This window comes from Crocodylus porosus, unplaced genomic scaffold, assembly GCF_001723895.1.
Source record: "Crocodylus porosus isolate Cpor-Errol unplaced genomic scaffold, CroPor_comp1, whole genome shotgun sequence".
NCBI classification, from domain to species: Eukaryota; Metazoa; Chordata; order Crocodylia; family Crocodylidae; genus Crocodylus; species Crocodylus porosus.
Genome location: NW_017728947.1, coordinates 81,326,471 through 81,338,976, shown reverse-complemented (window position 1 = coordinate 81,338,976; position 12,506 = coordinate 81,326,471).

Sequence of the window (12,506 nt, the reverse complement as noted above, 5' to 3'; positions counted from 1 at the left end):
GTGGCTCAGCAGAGTCCTGCATGCTGTCTGGGAGCTGGGGCTGCTAGGGCTAAGTGCTGCTAAACTCTGGCTGACACGTAAAGCTACCCCAGCTTCCAGACAGCACACCGCACCCTGAAATGTGATCTAGCAGTTCCTGGATATACTCAGTATTTACTAACTCAGGATATACCCAGTTATTAAAGCTGTATGTCATACCTATTAGTGGAGTCCTCCAGAGTGTAAAGGTACAGGGGTGAGGAGAAGGCTATAAATATGAGAATTAAAGATCGTTCTGGGGAGAGCTGAGTTTAGATCAGTGTTTGGATGTTCTTACCTGACTAACTTGGGGTTATGGGGAAAAGACCATATAGAAAAAAAAATACTGCATTATACTCCGATTTCAGTACTTGTGCCTCTTTGGAGATAGGCTGAAGGAAAATTTTTGTTTCAGCATCAACAAGGGACCAGTTGACTCTTGAGTCAGGCCAGAATACTACTAGCATGGAGATCCCCCAGATTTTTCCCAGATTCTGGAGAATTCACCATGGACTTCAGCTTGGCTAAAAAGGATGCAGTTCTGGCAACACAAAAAGTGCTTTGCATTGGGGAATCTCACACTTAATACTTAAAGCATTCTTTTAATTTCATCTCCTCTGATTTATGAGAGTCCCAGTTTCATTCTTGGAAATCATTCTGAAATCCTGTGTGGCCTTTTCTCCCCAAATGAACAGCTTACAGTATGCTTTGGATATTTTATATGTGAACCACAACGTTCATGCCATATCTAGATTACATATTCCAGTATCTTTTCCAGGAATAGATTGGTTATTTTAAAGAAATTATTATGTTAAATTGAAAAAACATTTCATTATTTACTTTGGAGAATCATGAAATTATAGAATCATAAGAAAAAAGTAGGGCTGGAACAAACTTAAGGAAGTCATTTAATCCACACCCCCTTTCTATGTCACTCTAGAGAAATATGTAAGCATTGTCTAACTTAAAACCTATTTTCACATGTAACTGGGCTACAGAAGCTCAACTGATCAAACATTTGAAGAATTAGAAAACCAAGTACTGTAATTGTAAGCACAACTGAATCAAGGTACATGTTCTATTATATACAATACTTGGGGAAGTGTTACACTATTAAAACACAAATCAAAACAGAAAATTTGAAGTAAAAAGCCTATAAAGTTTCTAACAGGTATGCTGTGCACTTTGGAGAAGGAGGTTAAAAACTCAAAGGGTCATGCATCAACTTCAGTTGAAAGCTAAATAAACATGTTTCCAATTCATTTTGTATTTTGCATTGTTTTAAGAAAAGTCAGGGGCTGGTTCTCCACCACATATGGGATTAGCTCCCTGAATCTTACAATTCAACCACCATTTCCCTAATCCTCATCCACCCAGACCTGAATTAAAGCAATTCTAAAACCAACTGCCAGATTCTCTTAAGATCCTGCTCCAATCGTCAAGAGCTCTTGTACAACTTTTCTTTGGTGTAAATTCGTTCCTGGCACATCTCATTGTGTTCTGATACATTCCCATAAAACGCTGCTCACTTCCCTTGTGCCATGGCAGAGGGCAGCTGGTACAGGAGGCAGCTACACCGATGACTCAGTGTACTAGAGGGAATTTTCCACTTGCCATCTCTGGCCTAGAGTATTATGCTGAAGGCTCACTTAATAGTGATTTAGTTTAACTCTTCTTTGAGTACTTCAAGAGCCCCCGTGTTCCTTAGATAAGGGATAAGAGTAAATGGATAAACTGCACTGTGCCAGAATAAGAAAGTTATTGATATATTTAAGGATGCTTCTATCATGGATATTTTAGCATTATTAAATGTTCCCATGGGCTTTTTTGGGTCATAGCTACACCAGACTATCTAGGTGAGCAGCTGAGTGAGTAATACCATATTTAAAATTATACCTCTGTAAAAAATAGCATGTATTTTTTTTTCACGCTATTTCACACCAAAAGCAATTATTCACATTTTCATGGCCTAAATTTATAATAAGTTTGTGAAATTACAGTTTTTGCCTAAAACCCTCAATATTCCTTATTTTTTCTTATAAACTGTCAAGTAGCCTTTTGAAAAGAAATAGGCCTATTATATACATAAATGGTCTTTTTCAGTAAAAAAGCATGTTTCACAGGCAATTTATATAAAATTGGACAATTTATAAAATTGAAATTCAATGAAAAATCTCCTACTTCCAGGATTTCACTTTCTATTATAGATATCTTGCTGAGCTCCACTTAAGAGCCTGGTCCTGAATCATTAGTCTATGGGAACTTGCCTGTTGACTTTACTGGGACAAGAGCAGGGCCTGAATTATCTCACTCTCATAGGCTTCTCAGATCAGCTTCAGCCTAGGTATTAGTGAGCACCATACCACTGATGCGTAGCAGATGATCCAACACCCTTCAAGACTTGAATGGAAGCTTCTTTTTGATATGACAGCAGGTCATTTCTCACATGTATGCATCCCCTTCTCCACTCATTCACTCAGGTTTCAGGTGGTATTTTGGCACCCTGGTGGCAGCCTGAGTAGTCTGAGTGTAGAGGAAATGATGAATTCTACCTCTTCTCTCTCCAGGTGGAAGCAAGGGACATTGGCAGAAGAGGCCGCAAGAGAAATTTATTTGCTATTGCTAATTGTCGGGTTTAACACCAATACCCACAGACCGTGCAGGCGCCGCCTGCTGGTAGCTGAATGTATCCTCACCTTTGATTGGGAGTGTCACACACATTTGCTTTTCCTGCCACGACTTTGATGTTAACCGAGTTGGTTCAGATGTCCGACGCACACAGTCCAGTTATGAGTCTCACCGGCGTCCCATGGGTCCCGAGTTCCTGAGGGCTCCGCCACCCCTACACCCTCGCCCATTCCACGGGGTGGTGGCCGACTGTCTGGTCCAGCCACATATCCGCACGTCACTCAGATAGTCCACAAAAGAAAAATGAAAATCAAAACAAGCACTACGACCAAGTGGGTTCCCTTGATCAGAGCGGCTGCTCCAGCCATCTGCAGTCATCCTCCAATACAAACTTGCCAATGGTGGGGTCAAGCCCCTTTTTCAGGCTCTAAGAGTCCCTTTGGGGGGGCTTGGTCAGCTTCCCCTTTCACAGTTACAGCTCACTATTGAGCTGTGCCCCTATTACAGGGGCTACAGTACCCAAAGTCAAAAGGTGCCCTTCTATTACGGTCTTTAGGGGACCCAGCTCCAGCTGGGCTCCATCCGCTCCCAGCCGGTAAACAAACAGTCCTATGCCCCCCCGCAGCGGCCCACAGCCTGGGCTCAAAACCCCGCCAGAGGTTCCTGCCGGCACTCAGTGTAGCTCGCAGCCTTTGCAGCATACGCCGGCCTGCTCCATCACCTCCATGCCCTCCTTCCAGTTCTGCCTTGCCTCCGCTTGTCAGCCCCGGCCTCTTTTATGCCAGCGAAGGAAGTACCGGCCCCTCCCTGCCCCACACACCTGGGTAAGGGGGTACCTGCCTGTCTCCTTGGGGCTGCGGGCCTGGGGTCACGGGCCCTCCGCTCAGTCTGGGAGCCAAGGAGCCTACTGGCTCTTTTTCTTCCTCACGCTAATCTTACATTTGATTAGAGTATTAGTCTCTGTGCTAATCTCACTTCATTAAATGTGTTTATTTGGTAGGGCCAGCTTCCCTTTGCAAATTTCTGTATATATGAACCATGGCTCCTTTAAGTCTGTGCTACACACCGTGGTGAAGAAGGGAATATCACTGCTGTGGGGAAATGGGATCATTACCGCTTTAATCTAAAATGAGCAGCCCAGGGTCATTTGGATATTTCAGATTGAGAGATTAAAACTCCATTTCATGCTGTGAAATGTAATGTGAAACTTACTGTCTGTGTCTTCTGGAGCTCATTTCCAGGGGATCTCATGACACTTGCCTAATACAGGCAAGGGTCCTCTTTTCAATTCAGAATTTTAGGGTGAAGATCTTCATTCATATTATTTGCACATTGACAGGGAATGAAATTAAATCTATGTATGCATATGTATACTTAATGCTGTATCAGGAAGAGCAAGAAATGAGATTTACTCCCTGGTTCATAGGAATAAGTAGAAAATAACTGAGAAAAAGTGAAAAGGGAGAACACCAAAGAGGGGTGCAAAAGGGGTGAAAGACAAATAACTGTAAACTGTAAGGTTATACATATACATCCAAAGCAAGGTTAAGTCAAGAAAGTGGTGATTGATTCCATCAAAACCTAGTTATGTGAAGTAGGGCCTTAACGAAAGCTCACTGAATGAATAGACTTCATGCAAATAGGCTTTAGCTATTTATACGAAACAGAAAGTGATGGGTTATGCCTGGGTGCATTAAATGTGGAAAGCACACAGAGAGATTTTCTCTTCCCTCATTTCACCTCAACATATTTGCTCAGAAGCCAACCATAGTTCCAGTCCTTTCAGTGTCTGCAGCAGGGGCAGATTCACAGCAGCGGTAACTTGGCATACCTCTACTGGCATTAGGGAGGCTACTTTGATTTCTACCAGCTGAGAAACTATTGCAGTAAATATCAATGTGATTGAGTCGTAGCACTTTCTCAAGGGAGCTAAGACCAATGTTCCCAGTGGAAGCTGGCACAGGGAGGCATTAATATTGTCCTTTTTCAAGGTTGAATCTCTTGCCACTCCAGTGTATATTCTCCTGGGGGATCCTATTTGATCAGAATGATGCCAGAACCTGCTGTCATAGAGGAACTTTTCTGTACCCAGCTTCCCCTTAAAAAGTCACAATTAAGTCATAAAGGATGAGATTTTCTACCAGATCTGGACATTTAAGTCTAATATTGCCTCACTCTGGGTATGTCTATGTATGCAGTTAATTTGAAGTAGGCTTACTGCGCAATAAAAATACTACACAGTAAGCCTACTGGGGAGCATGTCTACATATGCTCCCTTTTGGGAGCACATTTGCAGCAGCCAGGGGTGCTCCAAGCTCCTCCTGAGTGCTAGCCCAGAGGCTGGCAGAGAGCACAGTCTCCTGGCCCCATACATATTTCATAGTTTCATAGTTGGTAGGGTCGGAAGGGACCTGAGCAGATCAAGTCCGACTCCCTGCCATGGGCAGGAAAGAGTGCTGGGGTCAAATGACACCAGCTAGGTGATTCTCTAGCCTCCTTTTGAAGTCCCCCAGGGTAGAAGCAAGCACCACTTCCCTTGGAAGTTGGTTCCAGCTCCTAGCTGCCCTGACTGTGAAGTAGTGCCTCCTGATGTCTACACTGAATCTACTGTCAGTCAACTTATGGCCATTATTCCTTGTTACTCACAGTAGTACTCAGGAGAACAGGGATTTTCCCATTGCCTGCTGGTCCCCCTTGGCCAGTTTATAGACAGCCACCAGATCCCTCTCAGCCTTCTTTTGTGGAGGCTGAACAGGTTCAGGTCTCATAGCCTCTCCTTTTAGGGCCTGCCCTGCTTCCCCCTGACCATGCAAGTGGCCCTCCTCTGGATCCTCTCAATGTTGTCCACATCCCTCTTAAAGTGCAGTGCCCAGAACTGGATGCAGCACTCCAACTGTGGCCTGACCAGTGGCATATCACCTCCTTGGACCTGCTTGTGATGCATGTGTGGATACATGACAAGGTGCAGTTGGCCTTCCTGACTGCACCCCCACACTGGCAGCCCATGTTCATCTTGGAGTCTATAATGATTCCAAGATCCTTTTCTGCCTCTGTGCTGATGAGAAGGGCACAGCCTGTAGATGTGCTGCTGGTTGCTTCTCCCTAGGTGCAGAACCTTGCACGTGTCAGTATTGAAACCCATTCTGTTCTCATCCACCCACCCCTGTAACCTGTCCAGATCCAATTGCAGCCTTTCACTCCCTTCTAGTGTGCCCACTTCTCCCCAAATCTTAGTGTCATCTGAAAATCTGAACAAGGTGCTTTTCACCCCCTCATCCAAGTCGCTGATGAAGATATTGAACAGTGTGGGCCCAAGGACCGAGCCCTGGGGGACCCCACTGCCCACATGCCTCCAGGTCAAAAATGACCCATCCACCTCCACTCTCTGGGTGCAACCCACCAGCCAATTGGTGACCCATGTGACTGTGTAGGCATCAACACCATAATCTCCTAATTTTTTAATGAGAATGGGACGAGAGACAGTGTCAAAGTCCTTCCTAAAGTCCAGAAAAACTATGTCTGCTGTGACACCTGCATCAAAGGATCTTTTGATCTGGTCATAGGAAGCCACCAGGTTGGTCTGACAGGACCTGCCTCTATTGAACTCATGTTGGTTGCCCCTAAACATACACTCCCCTGCTTGCCCCTCGCAGATGTGCACCTGGATAATTTTCTCAAAGAGCTTCCCCAGGAGCAAGGTAAGACTAACAGGCCTATAATTTCCTGGGTCCTCCTTCCTCCCTTTTTTGAAAATGGCGACCACATTGGCCCTTTTCCAGGCCTCTGGCACCTCACCAGAGCACCATGAGTGCTCATAAAGCCATGCCAGGGGTCCCGCAATGACTTTTGCTAATTCCTTCAGCACTCTGGGGTGGAGATCATCAGGATCTGATGATTTGAACACGTCCAGTCCCACCAGAAGTTCCCTGACTAGGTCCTCTCTTGCCCTGGGCCTGGCTGTCCCTCCACTGGGACCATTGGGGATCCCAGTCAGGGGGAAGACCTGGTCCCTGCTCAGAAAAATGGAGGCAAAGAAATTGTTAAATAGGTTAGCTTTGTCATCTAGTGAGACCACCAGATTTCCTAGCGTGTCCTGCAGAGGCCCCACATTATCCAGAGCCTTCTTTTTACCCGCTATGTATTTAAAAAAGGATTTCTTATTATCCTTTATCCAGGTCACTAGTCCCAGTTCCATCTCCACCTTGGCCTTCCTAACAGCCCCCATACAATCCCAAGCAATGGAGGTATTGTCCTCCCTGGTGATGGCCCCTTCCTTCTATTGGGTGTATGCCTCCTTTTTAGCTTTGAGATGTTCCTGGATGCTTTTGGTTAGCCACAGTGGCTTTTGACACTCTTGCCCCCTTTGATCCATGTTGGGATTGCCACCCTTTGGATTTGGACAATCATCTCCTTCAGGAACTACCACTCTTCTTTGACTCCCAATTCCCCACCCCTCCGGGACCTCAGTGCCTCCCCAACTTGTCTCCTTAGCTCAATGAAATCTGCCATCCTGAAGTCCAGGGCTGCTGTCTTGCTGCAGGCCTTTGCCACCCTGCGCTGGATGGTGAATTCCAGTAGGAACCCGCAGTCCCCTCACCAGATTGTCGTTTGTGGCCAGGACCAGGTCTAACAAGGCATTTCCCCTGTGGGACTGTGCACCTCCTGGGTTAGATGGAGGTCCTGTAACATGGCTAGGAACCTACGTGAGTGGTCAGACCTGGCTGACTGCTCTTCCCAGCAGATGTCTGGATAGTTTAGGTCACCCATGATGATCCCATCCTTTGACTTAACTTCTCCCGTGAGCTGACCTGAGAATTTCCAGTCTAGCTCTTCTCCCTGGTTGGGTGGTCTGTAGTAGACCCCCACCGTTAAGTCCCTTTTCCCCCCAACCCCTTGTATTCTGACCCAGAGCACTGCAGTCTGCCCCTCCTCTGACACAGTGCTGCTCATCAAGGATGCGAATTTTTCTTTAACATAGTAGAGCACCACACCCCTGCCTTTCCTCCCCGTTCTAGCCTTCCTGTACAGCCTATAACCCTTGATGTTCACCACCCAGTCGTGTGTTGGATCCCACCATGTTTCAGTGAGCCCCACTATGTCTGGGTTTGTATTAGCTAGCAGGAAGGCAAGTTCCTCCTGCTTGTTCCCCATACTATGAGCATTAGTATATAGGCATTTAAGGCCTCCTGAAAGTGTATATTGGGAGGGGTCCTGATGTGCATGGGGCAGGAGAGCTGCTACTACAGAGCTCTACCACTCCATGCACATGGAGACAAGCTCTGTGCCCACTGGGGCTTCCCCATGGCTGGACGGGAACTGTTCCCATCTGGGGCATGTTCCAGACAGCTTTGGGCTGCACCTCTCCCCCACAGATCTTTCCCAACACCGTGACCCAATTGGGCAATCAGGACACAGGGCTGGGAAAGAGCTGTGGGGGAGAGGACTCTTTTCAGTTCAGTCAATTAGTCAACTGTGCGGTAAAGCATCTTATACAGAAGCATCTCTGTCTCAAAACTATTAGAAGCTGAAAGAAAAGATTTTACTAAGGTCATTTTCTCTGTCCTTTGATATGGTTTAACCTTGGGAAGGTTATCAAGCAAGCTTGTGCAAAATGTGTCTTTGCCTTCCTCTATTCTTGAAGGGTTTTTTTTTTTCTCTTTTTAAGTATTAAATATCACAGGTACCTGTCCTGAATATAGCAGGAACTCCACTTATAGTATATGTATATTGTTTATGCCCATAATCTCCTTATGCACATTAGACTCACTCATCCTGACTTGGTCCCATTAGATGAATGTGCAGCTATAAGCTGCATATCACTTGATTGTATAACCACAGATAAGACCAGACTAGGATTCTGATGTTGGTCTTCCTGAAATAATAATGCTAGGTAAATGAGAATGAGAGGTTTGGCCAGTCATCAATTTTAAAATAAATTAAGCTGTCAGTACATTCAGTAAAATACAAGACAGGGTTTAAAAAATTAAAACAGTCAGCATACATGGAATTTCAATACTGTCCAAGAAGCACAGGTCATTGAGACTTTTCCTCATAAATCAAGGTCAGACTTTTAAAGGTAGGTATATAAGTAACTAACTCCCACTGATTCCAGTGGAAGTAAGGTGCTTATATCCTTTAAAAATCTTGGCCTTAGCTTCTGTTGAAAATCCCAGCTATAATGGAGGAAAGAATCCAAACTATTGTGATACTGAAGAGCTGGACACTGAAGATCTGGATAGAATACTAAATAGGTAGATGGACAGGTAGATGAAGACATAAAGTTTATCAGTTTTAATTCAGTGTTTATAAATCCCAGTCTCCAAATACCTAGCTTCTATTAACTGAAAATTCTTGTTCTGTAAATGGAGACAAGTCCTGTTCTTATTTAAATGAATATTTGATTTCCTGCTTACTTCTGTTGAACCATAAATAGCCAAATTCAACTCCTTAATAGGGACCTACTCTAAAACCTGATAAGTTAATGAGAGCTTTCCATTCATATCCATGAGCTTTAGATAAGTCCTGTGCATTACGAACATGTTTTATTTTTTATAAAATATGGTGAATATACAAACTATGACAAAGAATGATTAAGAATAGCTGAGTGATGTCTACATTAGAAATCAAAACATTTTCAGTGTTGGTATAGACATTTACATGTTCAGTTAATGCAACATGATAAACCCCAGGGCTCTTTGAGCTGGAGTCATTTGATCCAAGGCACAGAGTCTGCATGTACACCCAGGAAAGCAGCACTTGGAGGTAGCAAGAGGACACAGGGGATCAGCCCCAGAGTCCAGGGGGTGGCATCAAGCTAGGGAGGGGCTGGCTGGGACATGAGGGTGCAGGATCTGCGGAGCCCTGTGGCTAGATAGTAGGCAGGAATCTGGCCTCCATCCAGACGCTATATACAATGCATTTCAGCGCAGTAAGTGAGTCTGCTGTAAGACAGTACTGTCCCAGAGTACTGCTTCTGTTACTTTAAATATCCCTGACAGTACTATCTTATGGCAGAGTTAATTAACTTATTGCACCCTAATATTAGCGCACATGTAGATTGTGATGCTTTACTGCAGAGCTAATCAGTCAACTCTGCAGTAAAGCACACATGTAGATGTACCCAGTGATGGCTGAAAATGATTGTCACCAATGATATAATTTCCTTAGTGAAGGGTAAACTTAAGCTGTCTTGGCTTCAAATGTAGAGTAGATAAACAGTCAATGGCAGATTTTATTTTGGGGGTTTTTTTCTTTCCATTTTTTAAATTATAGTCATTTGTCCCAATTCAGTACGTGTTTACTGGAATCTGAACTGTATTCAAGCTAACTTTTATTCACTGCTGTTCTTTATTTACCATGCTAGATCTAAACTCACTACATAACTTTGGCAATAAACCTTGGAGTTCAGCTGCTTCCTGTGGTTGGGAGGCTTACATCATTTGCAAAGTCTTAGTTATCCATTCATCATAATAATGTCAAGGGAAATTTATGACCTTCATGACATTGCAGCATCAACATCATGAAAAGAAGATTAACCCGTTGGAAATGATAGAAGGAAGATCATTTTCTGACTGGCTACTGGTTGATAAATTAGCTATTTGCACCGAGGTTCTTGTCTGCTCTATATCAGTGTTAAATATAAACATCAAAATGAAGATTCAGCTATTGTCAACAAAAGGTGAGTCTTGGCTATACACCTGAAAAGTAATTGCAGACTCTAAATTTACATTTAAGGGGTGGCTGAAAAAAAAAGAAACATTTCAAAATAGCTAACATGGATAAAGCCGGGATCATCATGTAGGTTCAGAAATAATCAAAAGATGTTGACGGTGTCGTAAAATACAATAGCTATCTTACTGTACCATCTTACATTTCTGTGGTGCCTTTGCTCCCAAAAGATCCCAAAGCACTTTATAAATCATGCATGTAAAAATCACTTCACACATGGAATAAAAGTACTGAACACAGGATACTTGAAGAAAAAGACACGGATCTCAACAACATCAAATACATACAGCCAGCTGAACATAAGCTTTATTATCTTTATCCATACAGACAAACAGAAACAAACAAGAAGTTTTTGTAGCCTTTCTGCTCCAATCACTGTATTTCTCCCTGTAACCCTGGCTTCTATCAATCATAAAGTCAGACTGAAAGAGATTGCAAAGTTGTGAATTTTGCTTTCCCTTCAGACCTCACATTTCTAATATACAAAAGACTCTATTATTTTAAATATCAACATTTGCATTTTAAAAGGCTTCTTTATTTGTCTGCCTCCAAGAAGAGGGAAATATATGAAGGGTGAAAAAATACGGCCTGCAGTATACCAGAGAGCTGAAATAATAATGCATTTTCACATGCATCAGGTTTAAAGCCTTGAGAGAATCACACAGGAATGTGTGTTTCTAATAAGAATATCCAATTATTAAAAAAAACCCAAAAAACCCAGAAGAGCACAATATACCTTTTAGAAATGTTAGGAAACTATCTCTGAGCTAGTTGCTATCTGATAAATTTGATCTGTGTGGTACCTGCTACCAACATCAACTCTGGAACCTACAGGTGTGTGGAGACAGGTAGGAATCAGACAGTTTTGAAAATATGAGTGAAAATATCAAGGTAAAAGAAACTTGTGAAATGACAGGTGCTTATGTCTAGAAAGCCAGAATGCAGTAGGAATGTATAGTGTAATAAGAATGTTTCTTATGGCCAGGAAAGTCAAAATGAATGATCAGTTGGAACTGAGAAAAGAAATGTTCATGGAAATGTGACTAGTACCTGAAAGATAATTTAGCCAGGCATCCTTTAAGGTCCCTAAATAATGTAAATTTTCCATGCATCTTGTCATTTTAATTAACATGGTGTTAGCATCTCCAAGGCAAAAAGTTAAAAGATCGACTATAATTTGGCTGAAACTGAGATAACGAGTGAACGAAGTAAGAGACACCAGTTCTGTATTTAAGTGGATGAACTGGTAGCCTTGCAAGAATTGCATGATTATATATTGCTCCTTCTAGCAAAGTCTGGATAAACCAAAGTCTTGGAATGAACAGAAGGACGCTGTGATGATATTGGTATTACACTTAAATTCTTAGCTATCAATTCTTTCTGCTAAAGACACAATCACTAACCTATTTTGTATATGTTTTAACTACTCCCCAGGCATTCATAAAGTTACTTTAACAAGAAAGAAAATTGAACTTTTACATTTTAGGAGGGACAGCTGAAACATTTTGAATAGTACTGATCCATAAATTGTAAACATTTTCTTTCTTTGCATATTTTTGCTCAGCTAATTCAATGCCATATCTACAAAATCACAAAAAATAGCAATCTGAAATGTCCAGAACAGGGTTCTTCAATTAGGTAAAATAATATATAGAGTACATGTGTTCTAGTCCCTGGCTAGACAGCTACACAGGTGAGCTCTCCAGCCAGGGGGTGCTATACAATGGCTCCCTGGCCCACCCGCACCCATTGCAGAGCCCATTAATTGCGAGTCTGTCCTTTCCCCTGCCTGGGAAAGGGACAGACTGTCAATAGGCAGTTGGCAGCTGCTGAAGACCAGCAGTTGTCAGGGGCCCTAGCAGACAGCCCCACCTAATTGCTGAGCTGGTCAAACTGATCTAACTGGCAGCCCCACATTGGTTGCTGAACCAGCTGGCCACTTTTAAGGCTTCCTGATTAACTACTAGGGAGGGAGAACCCCCTCTCTATTTAAGTCCATCCTTGGCAATGGCCAGCAGCCAACAGTTTTGCCTGAAGCTTTGCTATAGTTTCATAGTTTCTAGGGTCAGAAGGGGCCTGAGCAGATTTCATAGATTTCATAGACATCAGGGCTGGAAGGGACCTCAGGAGAT